Here is a 22,086-nt window from a genome sequence, read left to right as displayed (position 1 = left end):
TCATCTACTGTGTTTATTGGTGATAAATGCCAGTATATAACGGTAAAACCCGACCCCGACCGGCTTGTTGAATCTCGGACCCAACACGGCCGGAGACGAGCATTAATTAATTAATTCACAACCCGACCGCGGTAAAAAAAGAAAAAAAAAGGGGAACAGAAAGCCAGTGGCAACACTGGTGTTGAGACAGATCAGTCACTCTGCTGTGTGCTGTGACTGAGGTGGTAGCCTAGTGGATGGAGTTTGTCATGAGGTCGGCGCCGGTGCGGGGGAATCTTTTCAAAGTAAAACCAAGTTTTATTCCCTGCATTTTATTCCTGAAAATATCGGCGACAATCGGCGAGTTTTGGCCGATTACCAATTAGTCTCAAACGGGCTATAATCGGCTCGCCGATAAATCGGTCGGGCCCTAATACAAACACATCGGTATTCATTTATTCTGAACTCAAATTTTAAATTTTTAACAGCTTTTTTCAGTTTCACTCCAGTTCTGATGTCTTCACCTGCCTTGAAGTCTTTTGACCTAGAATAATGGCTACTGATAAACTCATCACATAAAGTTCCTATAAGCATACTCAATAAGTTCCAAGTCTTTGTTGTTTCTCTAATTTTGTAAGAGTTAGGGATGTATTGTATGTGGCAAAAGATCCTAATTTGTCTGTGTAAACAACTTATTATGGATCCAGAGTGACTTTTTTTCATGCAACATCCAGTGGCAGAGAACTTACTCTAACCTAAACCATGTTCTTTCCCCTATAGGCACAGATGTAACAAAGCAGTGACCAATCCAGAAACATAACGAAGGTTACGATATTGTAACCCTAGTTATATTAACACAGGCGGAGCCCTCTACTGGACTCTATGGGTATATCTCTCCTCCAATCGCGTACGCGCGATGGCCCACTGAAATTTGTACGTAGCCGGCCAGTATGGCGTGCCTACCTTTCCCGCCCTTTAGCGGGCTATATAAGCAGATGCACCGCCAGCTGCCCTCATTCCACCAAACTTCAGTGTAAGGCGAAAGAGCGGCAGGGCCCTAAGTAGAGGGCTCCGCCTGTGTTAATATAACTAGGGTTACAATATCGTAACCTTCGTTATATCTCACACAGGCTTCGCCCTCTACTGGACTCTATGGGTACAGTAGGCGAAGCCCCGATTTATGTACTCCCTGCCGCGGGAGAGGCTCCGCCCACTGACCACACCAGCTACCGGTTAGGTACCAAGACCCAGTCACCACTTTATTAATCTTAACCACCGTATGGAGTGATAACGGGTCCAACTTCATCCCAGTTAGCAGCACCTGACTAGGCTGGGTGAAGTTGTGGTCTAACCTCGCAGGGGTCTCAACCCTAGACCTCCTGCGCATATGGAGTTATTTTTGTCTCATAAATATCTGTAAACGCACAGAAGGTGATCTACAAATGTTCCTTGGTTTGCACACGTGTTTTGCTATCCACAAAGGGTGATCTACAAATGTTCCTTGGTTTGCACACGTGTTTTGCTATCCACAAATACAAATTTCTAATTTGTAACTTGTATTTTGGTTTTTACAAATAAATGTGTATTTGTAAATATATTGTATATTTGTAAATGTATAATTTTCCATTTGTAAAAACAAAAAAGCCATTTGTAAAACCGAAAATTCTGTTTGTGAAGTGTGACTCTGCATTTGTGGATCACCAATCACACACATGCATCTCTCTCCGCAATGACGTATTTCTGAGACATTCCTGCCGAGATCCACACAGAATCCACAAACTCACAGCTACTGATTCACAAAGGGCCGCTCTCCTCACCAGGAGGGGCAGTGTTGGCGAGTAGCTGAATGAAAACTAACGAAGAAGACTGCTACTGGCTTATCTCGAGAAATTATTTTAATTCCCACTGTTAATGCGTCACTTTATTAAGTTTTAATGTTTTTTCATGCGATAAAGTAACTGTTTAGCCCCCCCATGTGCGGTTAGTTTATCCAAATGACGCCTCTTTGGAAGTTTGCTCCGCCGTTCGCGGAGCAGTGAAGCTCCATCTGTGGAGCAGCTAAGCTAACTAGGCTACCACCGGACGAGCGCTCTATCACAGAGGCTACAGCCGGGCTGCTGTGGTGGTCGGCCGGCTAACCTCCGCTGTCATCCAGGTCTCCCCCGGCTCGTTTTTTCCCCCGGAATGATGAAGCTGGTTAGCCAGCCCACCGCAGCAGCCCGGCTGCTGTTTAGATCTGATTAGATGTTTAGATGTTAGACTGTTTAGATCCCCAATATGTGGTTATTTTTATACAAATGACGCCTGTTTGGAAGTTTGCTCCGCCGTTAGCCTAGTTAGCTGCTAACTAGGCTTAGTTAGCTGCTAACTAGGCTACCACCGGACGAGCGGTCTATCACAGAGGCTATAGCCGGACTGCTGTGGTGTTCGGCCGGCTAAGCCGCGGCGTCTTCTCGGGGGAGAAAACGAGCACTTCAGTAAACCGGTTGCTGCCTCTGGATGAGCAGATCATCACAGAGGAAGCAGCCGGGGCTGCTGTGGTGGTCGGCCGGCTAAGCCGCGGCGTCATTCCAGGGGAGAGACCAGCCCCAACCCGGTTGCTGCATCTGGATGAGCGGATCATCACAGAAGCAACAGCCGGGCTGCTGAGGTGGTCGGTCGGCTAATCTGCGTCGTCCTCCCAGGGGAGAAAAGGAGCCCATCAATCTACCGGCAGTTTTTTAGAGGTTTACCGCCGGCTGGATGAATTATTTTTAGGAGATACATGTTGTCTCATTCAGTGGTGTAGTCTGTAGGCTATATCAACAAACAAAACTATTTAGTCTATGATGGGCTATGTACAGTCACCACCGCTTCAACAATAAATAAATGTTTTACAATGAAACGGTCAGTCAGTTGACATTAACAATGCAGGTCGTTTTCTCCGTCCGGTGGTAGCCTAGTTAGCAGCTAACTAGGCTAACGGCGGAGCAAACTTCCAAACAGGCGTCATTTGTATAAAAATAACCACATATTGGGGATCTAAACAGTCTAACATCTAATCAGATCTAAACAGCAGCCGGGCTGCTGGGGCGGGCTGGCTAACCAGCTTCATCATTCCGGGGGAAAAAACGAGCCGGGGGAGACCTGGATGACAGCGGAGGTTAGCCGGCCGACCACCACAGCAGCCCGGCTGTAGCCTCTGTGATAGACCGCTCGTCCGGTGGTAGCCTAGTTAGCTTAGCTGCTCCACAGATGGAGCTTCACTGCTCCGCGAACGGCGGAGCAAACTTCCAAAGAGGCGTCATTTGGATAAACTAACCGCATATTGGGGGTCTTAACAGTTACTTTATCGCATGAAAAAACATTAAAACTTAATAAAGTGACGCATTAACAGTGGGAATTAAAATAATTTCTCGAGATAAACCAATAGCAGTCTTCTTCGTTAGTTTTCATTCAGCTACTCGCCAACACTGCCCCTCCTGGTGAGGAGAGCGGCCCTTTGTGAATCAGCAGCTGTGAGTTTGTGGATTCTGTGTGGATCTCGGCAGGATTGTCTCAGAAATACGTCATTGCGGAAAGAGATGCGTGTGTGTGATTGGTGATCCACAAATGCAGAGTCACACTTCACAGACAGAATTTTCGGTTTTACAAATGGCTTTTTTGTTTTTACAAATGGAAAATTATACATTTACAAATATACAATATATTTACAAATACACATTTATTTGTAAAAACCAAAATACAAGTTACAAATTAGAAATTTGTATTTGTGGATAGCAAAACACGTGTGCAAACCAAGGAACATTTGTAGATCACCCTTTGTGGATAGCAAAACACGTGCAAACCAAGGAACATTTGTAGATCACCTTCTGTGCGTTTACAGATATTAATGAGACAAAAATAACTCTATGCGCACCTCATTGACAGTGTCCTAGCAGAGCACAGTCCAATGCAGGTGCATGACACCCTGTGGGGATCAAGTATTTAAAACACTTGACACATCCTTCCTCTCACATGTCCTGTGACCCTACAGTGAGCACAGACCTGGAGAAGGAGCCTGATACATCCAAGAGATAGAACCTTATGAACGGGCAGGGTGAAGACCACGATGCCGCCGTACATATGTCCGCAACACTCGCACCACTGAACAGGGCCGTAGACGTCGCCACACTTCTTGTGGAGTGCGCCCGGACCACAGTGGGCGGTTCTCGACCCGCTTGACTGTAGGCTGAGAGGATGCATTCACACATCCACCTCGCCAAGCGTTTCTTGGACAGGGCTCTGCCAGCCGTCCCGTCACCATAACACACAACCAACTGGTCGGTGTTCCTGACAGTGGCTGTTCGGTCGACATAGTATGTCAACGCACGCACAGGGCGTAGGAGATGCAGTTTCGCCTCCCTCGAATCCTCATGAGGGGGAGGGTGAAAAGCCTCCAACTGGATGATTCTGGACCGAAATGAGCTCCTTATGTTCTTGGGAAGAAAGGAGGGGTTCGGTTTATGGATGGCACCACTGCGGTCCCCGCGAAGGAGTAAACAACTCGGATGGACTGACAGGGCACACAATTCGCTCACTCTCTTGGCTGACGTCAGAGCAAGAAGCAACGCTGTCTTGAACGACAACACCTTTAAAGGGATAGTTCACCCTAGAATGATATTTCGCTCATTATCTACTCACCCTCATGTTGACTAAGGGCTGGAAGAAGTTTCAGATTCCTCCGTGGCTTCTCTGACTTACAGGGGGTCTCGGCATAGCAGTGCATGTCCATATAACGGTTGCAAAGGGACACCGGAGCTCTTCGTAAAAAAACACACACAAAAAAACATCCAAATACCTCCAAGATGCTCGTATGTAATGTCCGTCTTGTGCTGAAGCCCCAAATTGCGTAATTGTCCCGAAAAAAATTAAATAAGTCTATATTTTAAGCTTGTTTGTAGCGGAAGCTTCTCGAAGCTCCTCTTCCTGGTCCGTCCAAATCTCGCGTGATTTGCGCCGGCGTCAGCATGCGTCAGTGCGGTTACTGCGAATCACGCGAGATTTGGACGGACCAGGAAGAGGAGCTTCGAGAAGCTTCCGCTACAAACAAGCTTAAAATATAGACTTATTTAATTTTTTTCGGGACAATTACGCAATTTGGGGCTTCAGCACAAGACGGACATTACATACGAGCATCATGGAGGTATTTGGATGTTTTTTTGTGTGTGTTTTTTTACGAAGAGCTCCGGTGTCCCTTTGCAACCGTTATATGGACATGCACTGCTATGCCGAGACCCCCTGTAACTCAGAGAAGCCACGGAGGAATCTGAAACTTCTTCCAGCCCTTAGTCAACATGAGGGTGAGTAGATAATGAGCGAAATATCATTCTAGGGTGAACTATCCCTTTAAGGAGGAGCGTTCCAAAGGCTCATAGGGGTCCCTTGTGAGGGCCTCGAGTACCAGTGGCAATTCCCACTGTGGTACAGAAGTGCGTGCCACTGGTCGTAGCCTTCTGACCCCCTGCAGGAACCGTTTTACCGGAGGGTGGGCGAAGACTGGACCTCCGCCCATCCCTTCATGGCATGATGAGATGGCTGCAGCGTAAACCTTAACAGTCGCGTGAGACAGCCCTCTATCAACCAAAAGCTGTAGAAAGGAAAGAGTGTCTCCCACTGAGCATGTCAGTGGGTCCACTTCCCTCTCTTCGCACCAATGCTGGAAACCTAACCACTTAGCCCTGTAACAGGCAATGGTGGATCCAGCCCTAGCCGCTTGGATGGTTTTCACCACCTGCGCAGTTAGCCCAGTCCGCATTAACCTGTCCCTTTCAGGGCCCAGGCTTGAAGCGACTGGCCCAGCATCGGCAGCGCCTGTATCGCGCCTGCCTCCTGTGACAACGCCCCCCGGATTTGGGGAATGGGCCATGGTGGGGCCGCCATCATTGTGGTCAGCTCTGCGTACCACGGAGCCGACCGCCGGTCAGGAGCCACCAGAATGACCCTCAGCCGCTCCACTCTCACTCTCTCCAGTAGCTGGGGGATGAGACGGAGGGGGGGGAAGGCATAAAGTAGCCCTCTTGGCCATGGAGCGTGTGCAAACGCGTCCACCCCCAAGGGTGGATGGTCTTGCGGGCTCAGGGAGAACCAATGGGGGCAGTGGGTGTTCGACCTGTTGGCAAACAGGTCCACCGTTGCCCTCCCGAATCGTGTCCAGATCTGCTGTACCACTTCTGGTTGCAGTCTCCACTCGTCTTCCAGGGGGCCGTCCCTTGACATGAGGTCGGCCCCCCTGTTCTCGATTCCTGGAACGTGGAGGGCTCTCAGAGATTGTAGGTGCTCTGAAGCCCATGACCACAGGTTCTCCGCCATCGCTAACAGGGCAGCGGAATGTACACCGCCCTGTCTGTTGATGTAAGCGACTGTGGTGCGATTGTCGGTCCTCACCAACACGTGTCTCCCCCTTAACAGGTGACTGAAGTGTTGGAGAACCAGGAGCACTGCCTGTAACTCGAGGAGGTTGATGTGGCGGTCCTCCCCCGGAGGCCACACACCACCTATCGCCCTCCCCAGGCAGGTGCCTCCCCACCCCATCAGGGAGGCGTCCGTGAACACCGACGTGTACGAGGTCACTCGTCCTAGTGGTGTCCCGGTCAACAAATGTCGTGGGGACCCCCAGTACTGCAGGTTGCCCCGCACTGTTGGGGGGACCGTCAGCAGCCGAAACTTCTGCCTCTTGAGGTCTAAGCGTAGGCTGGCGAACCATCTCTGCAGGCGACGCATGTGCAGCAGTCCTAGTGGAACCACCGGGTGAGCTGCTGCCATGTGCCCCAGTGCTTGCATGACGGTCAAGGCTGTGACACGTGGACCCTGTTGCAACTTGAGAACCTCCTGCTGTAGGGCTGTCCGTCTGGACTCCGACAGAGTGGCTCTCAGGCTGACAGAGTCGAGCACAATCCCCAAGTATTCGGCGCTGGTTTGGTTGGGGGTTGCTCTTCTTCCAGTTGATGGCAAAACCCAACTTGGTCAGGTGAAGTATCAACTGAACTGTGTGAAAAATGGCCCATTGTTTGGACCTGGCCATCCCGATGAGGTCATCCAGATAAAAGAAGACCCTCATACCCTGGCTGCGCAGCGGTTGTAGCGCTGCGTCCACACATTTGCTGAACGTACGAGGGGCCAGGGAATAGCCAAATGGCAGCCTGTTGTATTCGTAGGCTGTTCCCTGGAATGCAAAACGCAGGAACTTCCTGTGTTTTGGTGCCACCTCAACGTGAAAATAAGCGTCCTTCAAGTCGATGGTTGAGAACCAATCGCCTGGTTGGACGAGTTCCAGCAGCCTCCTTGTGGTTAGCATGCGGAACGTTTTGCGACCGATACGTGTGTTCAGGGCACGGAGGTCCAGGATGGGTCTGTAGCCCCCTGTGTTTTTGGGAACCAAAAAGTATGGGGAGTAAAAACCTCGTTCCTTGTCGTGAAGAGGGACAATTGACACGGCCAGTGTTGCCAACTTGGCGACTTTGTCGCTAAATCTGGCGACTTTCCAACCCCTCTTGGTGACTTTTTTTGTCAAAAGCGACTAGCGACAAATCTAGCGACTTTTCCCCGTGATATTACAAACGTTTCTGGACCTGAAATCACCTTATCACAGCTGTTTTCAACGAGCAGCGGCGCTGCCGCGGGCACTCACATGTATTCAGCCTACACACAGTAGTGTCACGGAGCTGCCTCCGCTGCATTCAGAGACGCACTGCTCCACGCCATAGACATAAAGAGCGCCGCTGGCCGCTGCCGCTGGCCGCCCCCGCTGAGATAATGACGTCATTTAGCGACTTTTAGCGACTTTTACGACAGCCAATAGCGACTTTGCTTACTGAGGAGTTGGCAACACTGGACACGGCCTGTTTTGATAGCAGGTCCTGAATTTCCCCCTCGAGGAACTCTATCTCTTGTTGAGAGGATAGATTCATCTCTTGTATGCCCCTGAACGCTGGGGGGAGCCCACAGAACTGGAGAGAATATCCTAGTCTGAGGGTCCTTTCCAGCCAGTCTGTCAGTACGCAGCTGCTCTGCCATGCTTCGTAAAAACACGTGAGAGGACGCGCAGACAGCTGTGGAGCAGCTTCTAGAAAGCTGTGGTACACAATTTCGGCCCTCTCCGCCGCCAAACCCGCCATAAACGGGAGTTTGGCCCATGGGGGGCCCTCTGTGAAAGGGCTGAGTCGTCCCTGAACGCACCAGGCCCATTGTCCGAGCTCGCGGGGCCGTCCGTGAACGCATCTCTGTTGTCCGAGCCGGCGTGGTGTCACCTGAACGCACCACCGCCGCCCGGCACCTCACCGTCATGACGTCCCTGCTGCTGTTAGATCCGCCCGTGGAAATAACAGCCACAGGACCAGAGCGGTCAGACACGTTGGCCGCTCCACTGCTGTTTACCGGGGAGACAGTTCGCGTTAGCCCGGCCGCTTCACTGGAGCGGCGTGGGTTAAACGAGCGTGAGGCAGCCGTCTCATTGTCCGGAAACACAGCCCTGCCGTGCTGCTGCGAACGATGCTTGTCACCGCTGTAGCCGTTAGCTCGGCGGTGACAATCATCGCTCCACTGCTGTTTACCGGGGAGACAGTTCGTGTTAGCCCGGCCGCTTCACTGGAGCGGCGCGGGTTAGACGAGCATGAGGCAGCCGTCTCATTGTCCGGAAACACAGCCCTGCCGTGCTGCTGCGAACGATGCTTGTCACCGCTGTAGCCGTTAGCTCGGCGGTGACAATCATCGCTCGTCAGCCGGTCAACACGCTGAGCCGGACGCACCGTGGAAGTGACACGGTGTCGGCTAGCAGCGCGCGGGGCTAACTGTGTGGTCGCTACAACCAGTGGGGAGCGATGTTTTCTTGTGCAGCCTCGCCGGTTGTAGCGCTCATATAGAGGGACAACGGTAGCTTTTACCCGGTTGACAACGGTGCTCCGCTCTACCGCGTCTCCCACAACGGAGACGGTAGAGGGTGTGTTGTGTGAGTGTGCTTGTGAAACCGTGACCGGGGGGCCTTGCTTGCCGGGCCCGCTTCGGGGATGTGACGGTGTAACACAAGCCACCAGCAGCCTGACCGACGGTGTAGCGGTGACTACACCGGCCGGGGCTGCGCGGCAAGCGGGGAGCATGGTGGAGGTGGGAGGGGGAATTTTTGCTCTGTTAGTGGAGTAACATGTTTTAATAAAAACATTTTTCACATCCACAGAACAGTGAACACAAGCAGAACATACAGAACCATATGAACAATGAGGGAGGGCGGCGAGGCAGCCTGCCGGCGTCGTCCCTCCCGTTAACTGCCACTTTGGTCGCTGTGTGCCCCAGGACAGCTTCGTCCTGGGTGTGCTGCGAGCCGCCGCGGGACGGGACACGCTGGGGTCCCGTGAGGGGCGTTGCTGCGACGGGCCCGCTGGGGCCGGCTGTGGGTTAACTGGGGGATCCGCCGCGGAGAAGCCTCTTCGCTGGCGGCGATCCCTCCGCCTCGCCGTAGCGTAGCGGCGGGGCAGCTTGACCTCTCCCTTCTGCTTGGCGGCGACAGCGAGCGGTAGATGACGGCTCAGCTGCGCCTTTTCCTCCTCCAGCCTCTTTAGCCGCTGCGTCACCGTAGTGAGGAGCCAAAGAGACCGTCAGTAGAGACCGGTGCAGCCAGAAGATCCTCTCGGTCCCTTCTGGGGAGGGCGGTGAGACCTAGCCAGACGTGGCGAGAGCCGACGCCCGACAGTGACATCACTCGTCCGGCAGCAGTAGCAACTCCCTGTCTTGTTCATCTGACCGATGGTCCGGCCGAGATACTCCATAGTGTCAGGGGAAGGGGGGGCGTCGCGCGGGAGTGAAGCCGCTGCTGCTACGCCCAGCACACCGAGGTTGTTTGCTGCTGCTGCTAGTTGCGCGCCCAGCTGGAATATCTTGTCAAAATATTCCAGCGTGTCCTTATCCTGCAGCAGCGGTGGTAGTGGCTTTCTGTGTCCTGACCAGCCGGCTGAGTGCGGGATAATGAGCACAGCCAGAGCGTCTTCGAGCGGGGGCACACCGGGGAACACAGTCTCCGTCTCGCCCTGCACACGCGGAGGCGGCTCACCGGCTTCGGGGGCAGGGGAAGCCCGACAGTCGTCATGACTTACGGGAAGTTGAGCTTGATAGAAGCGGCGCCAAACACCGTCGAGCCGTCGGAGAGGGAGAGTTCATCCTCCTCGTCTCGTAGTGGCGGCGAGTCTGCAGCAGAGGCTGAGGCGGGTCTGGGCGGCGAAGCTTCATCAGGCGGCGTGGAGGTGGTGTACGCTGGAGCGGCGTCCTCCTCCTGCCGTCGCTGCTCCAGCCCGGCGGTGGCGCGCTTCCTCCCGAGACGCCCGAAGCAAAGAAGATGTAGGTCTGCCGGGGCGATGATGCCGTTAGGGCAGGCCGGCAGAGGCGTTGTTCCTGAAGCGGCGACTCCATCCTTGGAGCTAGTGTGACAGTGGGCACTCGCCGACGCTGAAGTAAAAAGGAATGAGGGCAGCTGGCGGTGCATCTGCTTATATAGCCCGCTAAAGGGCGGGAAAGGTAGGCACGCCATACTGGCCGGCTACGTACATGCAAATTTCAGTGGGCCATCGCGCGTACGCGATTGGAGGAGAGATATACCCATAGAGTCCAGTAGAGGGCGAAGCCTGTGTGAGATATAACCATGCTTTTACTATTGACCATGACAAGAGAGGTGACCTACACCTGCAGCTGGCAAAATCCTGGAGGTCATATTATAGTTACCATGACAACATAGGGCCAGTTGGCCTGCTGCTGGTACACTCCTATGGCTTAAAGCCAAGGGTAGTAACAAGTGACCTCTATGGTAATTTGGTTGGAGGACTTGTTGATGCCTTTTGTGGGCCCAGAGGGCGCTATATGTAAAGCCTGATTAAGTTGATGTCACTTGGGTCTGCATCCGTTGGGTCTAAAAGCAAGTTTGAACATGTGGGGATGAAAAACAAAGCCTACCAGACCTCAAAAACCTATTCCCATCTCCAGTCACTTGAGGCTACATTAGCTGCTACAAGCTAAATTGATGTTCACATTTCATTGTGGGTGACAAGAATATAGATGGTTTGATCACATTGATTTTTAGAACTCTTTGAAAAAATATGTCCACCATGAGTGCACGATGCTTTCCAGAGAAGTTTGAAAATATACTGTATGATGAAAATGTTCTGTAATACATGTCAGGTTGTGGTTATAGGCTCATTTTATAACAATATTATAATAATATCTAATATATCATATAAATACATGTATTATTTACTCCCTGTTCTGTTTATTTCTTAATTCCTCTCTGCACCAGCTTTGATTAAAAAAAACTTGTGAACTTGTATCAACACTTGATTGTGTGGAATCACAATGAGAGTCACGTTTTTGCCTCACTGACAGACAGCTTAGCCGGGAAATCTGCACAACGCCTGGATACGAAATACAGTGGAGGACGTATGAATGTCAAACACAAAGACAAGGAAGATGAGATCAGAAATAGAACAAAGTTGAAAGTAGAAGATTAGGAATATCCTTTCAGAAAAGAAGCTGAACCTCTCAAAAGAAAAAAGGAAAAAAAAAGAAAAAACACTCCATTACCTGAAAAAGACTAGAGTACGCAAGAAAAGAGAATCCAGACATGAAGAAGCAGCGGTAAAGAGCTGAAGAAATATTAACTTTACTTCCTCAGATGCTGCTAAAGAGCAACACGTACAGCTGCAAAAGCCTTCAAACATGTTCCTGTATTTCCACATATCCAGAGTTCACCTCAGCCGCTGGCCTGGGTTTCACCTCCTGCCTTTTTCCCTGATGAAGCAGAGTGGTATATGTGTCTGAGGATCATTTTAACTCATTGCCAGAGCCTTGATCGTTTCATCCTCAATGTCACTCTTCTGTTTGCTCATTTCTCAGCCCGATCAGCTGCGTTATAAGTTCTCCTTTTGAATATGGGCGTAGAGTAAATAACCACAGCGAGGAGACGTCCTCATGAGGTCCGTGCTTTTCTGTTTGTTCACACTTGGTTTGAGATTACTTCTTAATGCAATCTACTTTTATTGACTTGCATATTGCAGCTTAGGGCTAAATAAGATTTTCTAATATTGAATTTCCTCTAATACCAATTCTATTTATATAAGTATATGCAGAGAATTAATCCACCAGCAGTGGTGGTTGTTGCTATTCATCTCCACAAATTATTAGTTATCTTAGTTACTTAATAGCCATTAGTAAACAACTGCAAATGCTTCAGGCAAGTACATTTGCATATGTATAAATGTACATTTTTAAGTTGGGAAAATGTATTTCCATGACTGCTCCAAGGCTTTTGTTCGTGTGTGTGTGCGCGTGGATGTGTGTGTGTGTGTGTGTTTTCACTTGGTGTGTTGAATGCTGAGTGATGCTGTGCAAGTTTTTTTTTATTTCTTATGCAGCCTTGTAACATCTCCATCTATATTTAGATCAAACACACTCTTGATCTGAGTGTTCAGCTATTTCTCAGTGCGATAACAACCATCAGAACCATCACAGCACCGTCCTCTTTACCCAGCCAGAGATAAAGAAATCTTTCCCTTATGAGATTTCTCAGTAGCGCTATACACTATCACGCTACTGCTGCTTCTCGTCGTCCTTGCAATCATTTATTACCTTCCAAAAGGATTTATGTGTGGTAGAATGGCAGTAAAAAAAATCTGTCTGTAATTTAGTTCTAGTCATGTATCAAGTAGAGCTGCTCTTATAACTTACGACTGCCAACAAGAATTCACAAAATGTTTGTAGTTTCTAGAACAGATACGTATAGTCATTCACCATAATTACTAACACTTACGAAACTAATGAAGAACAATTAAGAGGTTAGTGGCTGACATTTTTTAAATTTAACACCTCAGCTGTCTTCAGAGTACTGTACATCCAAAATAAGTTCAGCAGTTTCAAATATGGTCACTTAAGGAAAAAAAAAATCTGGGGCGCGTAGCCAGCAGGGCTATTTGGCTGCAACATGAAGTATTTCTCCATTAGCTCCCATTCACATTCTGACTAATTATATACATGAGTCTGGGCTGAGAAGCTCACGCCGCATTCTTCCTGTGTCTTCACTATTATAAATCCATCTGCTGTTTCTTTTTTAACACATCAGCTGGTATCTCTTTTTTTTTTTTTTTAACTCATCAGCTTTTGTCTCCCCTTTGATTATTGTAATCTGTAAGGCACTACATATGTTGTTTTCCCCATGTGTTAAGTGCATTATTTTTTATTTCTTGCCTATTATAAATAGCCAGAAATACTACGTTTGTGTATTCAGAGTTCTCACTAGCTGCTGTTCAAGAGGCATGTTGGAATTTATACTTTATGTATGTTTTGATTTTTCAGTCACCCTGTGAAGAAGTAATCATGCACTAGGGATAAGTATTTTTATCATGACTAATATCATGGGATACTTAACCCTCTTGCAAACAACCCTCTCCTGGTCCTTCACTTGGAGATTTAGGATGGTGAGCCAGGCATATGCTGTGCCCGAGTCTCTACAGTGAATGTGTCTATATCTGCTGCTCATAATGACACAGATGTGGCAGAGACTAAATCTGACAGAACACACAAACAGTGTAAATTGTCACAAAATCTACTTTATGGTTTTCCAAGACCAAAAAGAGTCAATATCTTGAGCAGAACTAACCCAAAGAACAGTACGTTGTATAACAGAGCTGGTTCACATCAAACTGTGATGGTGGTAGAAAGTGTTTTACTACAACATTAATCAACTAATTACGACTGAAACAACACATCTAACGATCTTGTGAAAATTTGAACTAACATTACAGAAACACATTTCTGTCATAAATACAGGAATGATGGTGACAACAAAGTATTTAGAAACTAAAATTCCACATCAGTATAATTACTACTGATGATGCTGCTGATGTCAGGTGAACGTCACCATAGACTATCATTGCTAGGCATGATGATGTCATTTTGACCTCAGCCTGGTCTGTCATACGATTGGTCAAAAGTGACATCAATGTTCATGGAAAGGGAACACATGCACAACCAAACACATACATCCTATAGCTTCTTAATATAAAATGACAACCAACTGAGCACTTAAATGTGCATACTAAAATCTACACAAACACACACATACACAATGCTGTATAAATGCACACTTGTGCCATTATGTTGAACAGCATGGTGGGTGTATGCCAAGATGTGTCTTGCTGCTGACAGCCAGCGAAAGGCTCACCTGATGCCCAGCCACCTGCCATCTGTCTGCTGAATAATACCGTTTGCCTGCTATACTACAGGGACAGACATGAATACACCTGTCAAATATTTTTAAAAAACACACACACACAGCAAAATGCATAAATTCACAGGTTCCAGCTACACACAGCTTGTAGAAATAAGTGCCTCTGGGTGGCCGATGCTATCTGATTATCTGTGCTCGGCCAAAGGACACAGAGAGGATTCAGTACTAATGCGCGGAAGCAGTTGGGAAGAATGGAAGGAAACACAATACTTGCCTCTCTGTGAGTAAGCATACTGGAAATACTGTTCACTAATTAGAGAGCAGGTAATTCAGCATAAGCAGCACTTTTTTTTCTTTTTTTTGGCCAACAGACAACAGTGACTCCTGCTGCATTCAGGATCCTGTAGCTGGTTATGCTCATCTGCAGATTTGCAAATGATTTGATGTATTTCTAAGAGAAAGGACTTGATTTTTCACTTCACTTCACTCAAGCTAAAGCTGTGCTGTAAAGTACATTCCCACATTTAACCTGGTGATGCCAGAAAGCTGCTCTGTGTGAAGATGATCAAAGCGGACACTTGTGACCAAGAAACCCCGGCCTATTCAACTCATATCTCAATTCATTCCTATCGTAAAGCATAAAAAAACTGATGAGGTTCTTCTCAGTATTATATTCAATTCAAGCTAAGGCCAAGGCTGCACATGCACAGCAACCGATTTCTGAACATGATGATAGGAGAAGCAATCAGACGGGGTGGAGGGGGGGTGACACAGGCTGAACTGAATGTATTTCAAGGTTACCCTATAGCGCTCATCAAGACATCATAATAAGCATGTGATTTCAGTCTTTGAATGATCTGAAAGGCATTTACTGCACGGTGCATGTCTAGGGGGGCTGGTTGAGGAGGAATAGCCAGCCTCTGAGGTTGGGGGGCGGGGAGATGGGCCACATTTTTTTCCTTCCTTGGACCGGCGACACATTTTTGCTCGGCAGAATAGGCGACACATTTACACAAATATTCGTTTTGTTGTTTCTGAGCAGCAGCAGCACCGTGGTGATGGGCTGTTATCTCCAAAAAATATCACATTTGCAAGAGCGCAAATGAGCGCTGGAGGGCGGTCACTGTTGCTGCTAGAGACAGGTGTCTGTGTAAATACCGATATCGATTCCGTTTTACGATCATTAAAACACTGTTCTGCACACATTCTCCGTCGATCAATCCGCCACGAAAATCTGCTCCATTCACAAAACCCCGGTGATTTTTTTTTTACGCGCTTTTTGGTTGGAGGGGGGGCGGGTAGGCTACGTTTAATCAAACGCCGAGTCCTGCGTTGTGACTTGATCAAGATCCGAACTTGCTTCAGCAACAGACAATAGCTTACACACTCCCCGTTTCTTCTCTTTCTACCCCCACGGCAGCCACGCAAGCCTGGCGCACACTTACCGCGACGGGATGAGGCGATATTCCGGAGGAAAGGCGAATCCATTGAAGAAAGAAAATGAGGAGATAAGGGCGAAAGGAAGCCGCGAGCACTCCCACTACTACTTGTACCACTACTCCATCGGTTCAGTGAAGCCACCGCTCTCGGTTTGTGATGGGGATCACGCAGCGTGTGAGCGCATGAGGATGGATGCTGTGTCTTGTCGGAGGGGGGCGGAGACAAGACGCGTACTCGGGTCCAGTGGAGCGTACTTAATTCTGTGTAGGGACCTTGTGTTACAAGCGAGTCGGCTGTCTAGCCCGCATATTTCCCAGCCAGCCTGCCCTATAGACCCCGGGGTCCCGTTCACACTATCCCTTTATTTTATTTTTTTTACCCTCCCTTATCTCAGAGAGGCAGCTCGAGGTGTTTATAATGATGCTTCATATTCATAGAGCTCCTCGCGTGCACAGATAGAGAGGCTCAGTGGTTTGCTGAGCTGTTGTGTGTATATGGCACACTGATTATTCAAGGTGATAGCATTGATTTCAGATTTCATTCAACATGATCTGAGATGTATTATAATCAATGTCAAAATGTATCTTTAACTAATTACTTTCATTATGTTTTCAATAACTCTCAGTTACACAATTATGGAAAAATTTAATATAGGCCTAAAGAGATGATTATTATTATAAAAGGGGACACAAGTCCAAAGAAGGACAAGAACCCACTGGAGCAAAATGATATACTGTAGCTATATGGAATTGTAGCATTGGCTTCAAGTAAAATCACCTCAATGCTGTTTTACATCTCCTCTCTCTGAAGTTTTGGTAACAACAGATCAATGAGCCAATCAGATGAGAGGAAGCTCTGGGCCTGTCTTCTAATTGGCTGAAAATATAGCAGATTTAAGGCAAATACTTTGAGAAACCAAATCCTGTGAGTTTGAATGATATGGACGGGGCTTGGGACAGGCTGAGGTGACTGTTGTGACATCACAGACAAAACGATCTCTTTCTCGTTTTTCAAGAACTGCTAGTGTCTAGTGTAGTGTTCATTTGGGCCTGTTTTCACTAGATGGAGAGGTTTGTCACTCTGTTCAACCCAACTAGTGATCACTGACCTAAAATTGGATTTCTCAGCTCTACATCTGAGACAACTTAGTGTCAAAGTCATAACTTCACTGGTATCACACATACTATTTGAGTATTTGCCTCTCCAGTCTTTCTTTATATTCTGAAGCCACTACAATATATGTAGGATTTCAATATTCTCACGTTGGTCTCATCTGGTGGTAGAATTGTACTGTTTTGATCCAAAGCTACAGAGAATGAATGAGACCAAAACAAGACATGTACAATAACATAATCACAGGAGTGTTCTTGAGCTGTCATATCAAGCCACAATACAAATGGTTTAAGCACCCACACAAGGATTTAAGGAATATTTCCAGTGGAACAAGCCAACTGTCATCTCAGTCTCCCCTCTTTTCTTCAGCTAGTTGTTGCTCTACCTTATTGCATAATATATCATGTCTCAAAGAAATGTTTTCATCCCCACTCCCACGTCTGTGGCTCCTGCTAGTTGTTAGCATTAGCCCTGCGAACGCAGTAGTGCTGCCAAAACTGGGACAGACGAGTGAGACCAGGGTGTCCATCTCTGCAACAAGAAATTACTGAAGAAACACTGGTGTGTTCAGTGATCTAGATTCAGAGAGCACGGTACATTACACCCTGCGCTCAGGCTCCCCCTCTTTCCAATCCTCTGCTTTTTCTGCCCACTTCTTTCACTCCTCCCTACATCCCTCCTCCTCCGTGGCCTTCAGTCACATCAACCAAACTGAGCAGAAAAACTGATATTACTGTAAAATCATAAAAAACGTGCAGTCAGCACAAGTTATAATTAACAATAGAGATGAAGCGGTCTGAGGATGTGAGATGGCTAAAAGTGGCACCAAATCTGGGCTCATGTACCTGATCTAAGACAATCAGACTCAGGACCAGGGGGGGATTGCTGGGTATGAATTATAATTTTCTTCTTTACATACCACTTTACATCAAAGTTACGCCGCGTCTACAATGAAGGCATTTGCATGATCAGCTTGTTAGTGGAGCAGCAGCACCGTGCGTGTCTGCACAAGCTGCGTTCACAATAATGAGCTGTGGGTCATCTGTATTTTAGAAGCATCCGGATCCTGATACACAACCACTATAATTATGCACATAAAAAAAATACTGGGTAACACTTTATTTTAAGGGGTCCTTGTTCCTGTGTATCTACCTAATTAATTACAGAGTAATTACCTATGTAACGGTATGTAATAACATGTACTTACATTGTAAATACATAGTGTATTTTCGTGTACTTACAGGTCCTTGTTACACTTGTAATAAGAAATGCCAAAGTGGCCTCTCTCTTTGCACAAGCATTTCTTATTACAAGTGTAACAAGGACCTGTAAGTACACGAAAATACACTATGTATTTACAATGTAAGTACATGTTATTACATACCGTTACATAGGTAATTACTCTGTAATTAATTAGGTAGATACACAGGAACAAGGACCCCTTAAAATAAAGTGTTACCAAATACTATTGGTTAGTGATGAGGTGAGTGATGCACCTAGAGGTGTGAGTAATGTGAGGCAGCTCCACAGGTCAAAGATTTTGAATTTAAACCTGACGTAGCCCGTGAAAAAGCACCTCCAACCTGATGTGCATGCATTGTTTTTAAAGCTGATCCCTATAGACCCAAGGATGGTTAGACCCTATCCAAATTATGGTCAGCCCAACAGACAAAACACTGACAGCAGCCTGATGCTCCAGTGATTAATGAGCAGCCCCAGTCAAAAACAGTAGCACTGAGTCATTTTTCTCTGGAGCTCACAGTTCACACTCTCCATCTGCCTGGTTTTTCCCATGTGATGATTATGTAATCAGAGCTGATACACGGCACCGTCTGCTTGGGTCCACTCAGGTATTAGATGTATCAACCAAGTGTACGACAAAATTACATTAACATACTGTCAACTTGTTTTGGAGGAAACCTCACCAATGCACAGCTAAGTCGAGCTACAGTATGCTCATAGCTCGAGTTGGGCGTCTCATCGCTATTTTGTTCTTGTCCCAGGTTACATGCAATGGGGAAAATCTAATAGTTGATGGAAACATGTCCGCCTCCTCAACATAGTCATTTCAGCGGGTTAATATGGCCCCCTCTCGGGCTGAACTATACCATCACCTAATAAACAAATGACAGTTCTCATCGACCAACCCGACTGGACGTGCTGGTCTGGGCCGTGTTGTAAATAATATACAAATATAAATATATACAAATGACTCGGGTCAGGTCAGGCCCTCTTTTTTTTTAAACACACCTTCTTGCTGGTTGTACTGTGTTGTTTATTATGAAATGCCCTGTATCGGTGCTGGCGCATCAGGCCAGGTGCATTTCTGGGCCGTTTGGGCCAGTTTCTATGCTACACTTTGTGCCATCACTACTGTTGTGAAGTATGCACACATGCATTGTCCAGTTTCAGTGAGATTAAGTCGATGCATGCAGAGAGAATCTGTCTCCAATCACATTATCTGGGCGTCCCGTCTTAGTCGGACTAACGCGTTTACATGCACTTACAGTTGTCCCGCTATAGACGGATTAAAGGAGACATACTGTAGTATTATGCCCCTTTTTTACAATTAAAATAGTTCCCAGGTGTCTGAAAGACATGTGTGACATGCTTTGGTCAAAACACCCCAAGAATCAAACATCACAGCTCTCTTTTCATCCACTCAAATTAGCCCTGTTCAGAACGGCTGGTTTCAGTGCCTGCCCCCCCCTACCGGTACAGGTACTCACAGGTAGGGGTGGTATTAAGCCCCCACATACTCAGGCGTATTGTGCGCGTACTGTGAGCAGCGTGGACTCCGTGCGGACTGTCCACAGACGTTTGAGCTTTCATAGTCGGGCGTACGGTGTCACCGTTTTTTTTTTACAGTCTATGGGTGTCACATTAAAAAGTGGTCGATGTGAAGATTTCCCGCCGAGTAGTCTATTGTGTAACACCGAGTACGCGTCCGCGGAGTCCGCGCGGTCGTAAATATTGAGCTTTGCGCGGACGGGTCTGGCGGACGTCTGCTTTGGGTCCGCACTGAGTCCTCCTCGAGGACGCGCAGACGTCCGCGGAGTCATGTACGCCCGAGTATGTGGGGGCCTTTATGCAATTTGGAAACTATTCAACTCAATTCAAAAGCCTTAAAAGTGATATCTCCATTATATGTCCCCTTTAAGGCCTTAATTTGTTTTTTTTCAAGTGTCGCGTAAACATACGTATATATTGTTTTGGAGTATAGTATTTTTTGTATAGCAGATGTTTCATTTGCAAAGTGTAGGACTTAGGCACCAGAGTCCAGGGTTCACTTCCAACAGAGGCCCTATGGATACACTTTTGGAAAGATTATGTCTTCTGTCTTATCAATGTGACACAAATAACACGCAAAGCATGACTTTTCCCACAGTGCACATGCAGAGAGGGACTCATTCATGCTTCATGCTAGTTATTACAAATGGATATTGTAGGAATGTATGGAACATTTTGTAACTTAGTTTCTTTTAAATATTTATATGTAACTCTAGAGGACAGGGCTGGACATACTGATGCACTGACTTGAGAGCTGCAGCTCTATAGCAGGATCCTACCGAGGGAGAGTGAATGGAATTTGGGCCAGGCTGGTGGGCCTGTGAGAAAATACACCACAGCAATATTTGTAGAATTCGATCTGATGGAATTAGTCAGTGAGGAAATGGAGATGTTATGTTTTCTTAGTCATGACAACCTTGCTTCAAATCTGCATTTCGTTCTTCTTTTGATCTGGATTCCATAATGTAACATAACTCTCTATGTAATCTTTTTCATCTTCTCAGCTCCGCTCAGCTGCTCTGAGAGAAGGAGCACAGTTAAAACATACAGGAAGCCAAGTTCACCCTGTTAATGTCTATTTTTCCCCTGATGAGACAAAATATTTCGGAAAACTCCAGTTCCCAAGCTTCTCCCACTGGAATGTCTGCTGTGAGAAAGATTCATCAAGTTGTTTGTGTTTACTAATACTTTGATGGCACTCTCAGCAGAAAGTGTTTACACATGGAAATGAATGTGTTGCTCCTGTAGGTTGATTTATGGAAGGCATCCTGTTTATAAATGTGATATGCGGTTAGTTATTCTGCCAGAGACTTCAGGGCAGTGAAGCTTATACTGCAAGACTCCAAGAAAAAATGGGAATTAAAAGACCCTGGGACCAAGTAGCCAGATGTTACAGCGTCTCCAGTTGTTCTGCGTTAAGCAGCCTTGAATATAACAGGGCAAGAGCTTGCCCAGTCCAGCTGCTGTCCTGGGGGAGTTGAGAAGTCTTGTTGACAAAGAGAGGTCAAATGAGAGACACTCAAACAAACAGCTGAGCCGCAAGCACACAGACTGCTCAGTATAATAGCAGCATGCACATCTTGACTTAGCAGACTTTGTGGTACAAACAGTAGACAGGTAAAAACTGTTTGACGCACTAATAAATTGCTGTTCCTCCCTGCTGCTACATGATGACAGCAGACATACAGTAATTAGATCCCTTGTGGGTGTCACAGGTTGACGTAAAAGTCTCCCAACCCAACTGTGTTTTGCTTATTTTGTATATCTTTGCAGGGCTGCGCATCTCTTTTTAGCTTTGATGTGTATATTGCTGTGTGCTTTTCGGTGGTTTGTTAATTTTATTGGTCATTTTGTGTCGCTTGATGGTAATTTTGTGTCTCTATGCGATCATATTGTGTCTCTTTGGTGGTCATATTGTGTCTGTGGTCATTTTGCATCTCTTCATGGTCCTTTGTATCTCTTTGTAGTCATTTTGGATCTCTTTGTGGTTATTTTGACTCTCCTGTTCGTCCTTTTGTGTCACTTTGTGGTCATTTTGTGTCTCTCATATTGTGTCTCTTGGTGGTCATATTGTGTCTGTGGTAATTTTGTATCTTTTCATGGTCCTTTTGGATATCTTTTGAGGTCATTTTAAGTCTCTTTGTGGTCCTTTTGTGTTCTTTTGTAGCAATGTTTAATCTCTTTGTGGTCCTTCTGTGTTGCTTTGTAGTAATTTTGTCTCCGTTTTTGGTCATTTAGTGTCTCTGTAGGGTCATTTTATATCTCTTTGTGATGGTTTTTGTATCTATTTGTCATAATTTGATTGGCATATCTGTATGAAATGTAAACAGTCACTTCAAACAAATCCTCCTTGCCTGTTGAGCTTCTATTTGGCTGCATTTCCAGGAGCTGTATATCAGCATTTTACCTCCAATTGTCCCATCTGATACATGTTCAACAAAAGGAGTCATTTCACTATCAGGCCTTTGTTCTACATCCATACGGTTGCTCCAGGGACTGAACACACATGCACACACACAGCAACGGATATCAGCTTTCACTACATC

At 47.0% G+C, this 22,086-nt stretch overlaps 1 protein-coding gene across 4 annotated transcripts in view; it reads right to left on the bottom strand.

The window, feature by feature from the left end:
• Positions 1-22,086, bottom strand: part of plppr1 (phospholipid phosphatase related 1) — a 106,891-nt gene that overhangs the window by 69,349 nt on the left and 15,456 nt on the right. The window contains exon 1 of one of the 4 annotated variants that reach the window (XM_085793815.1): positions 15,643-15,973. The exons of 2 other annotated variants lie outside the window; for them this stretch is intronic. The gene's annotated coding sequence lies outside the window, so the exon portion shown is untranslated. Of the gene's footprint in view, positions 1-15,642; positions 15,974-22,086 lie in introns of those variants that run through there. One more of the 4 variants, XM_085793819.1, reaches the window with a different exon arrangement.

The sequence above is a fragment of the Trachurus japonicus genome, chromosome 12 (genome assembly GCF_045865225.1).
Source record: "Trachurus japonicus isolate A0001 chromosome 12, Traja_1.0".
Lineage (NCBI taxonomy): Eukaryota > Metazoa > Chordata > Actinopteri > Carangiformes > Carangidae > Trachurus > Trachurus japonicus.
Note: the sequence above shows the minus strand (reverse complement) of the source record. Positions and strands in the feature narration are given on the sequence as shown.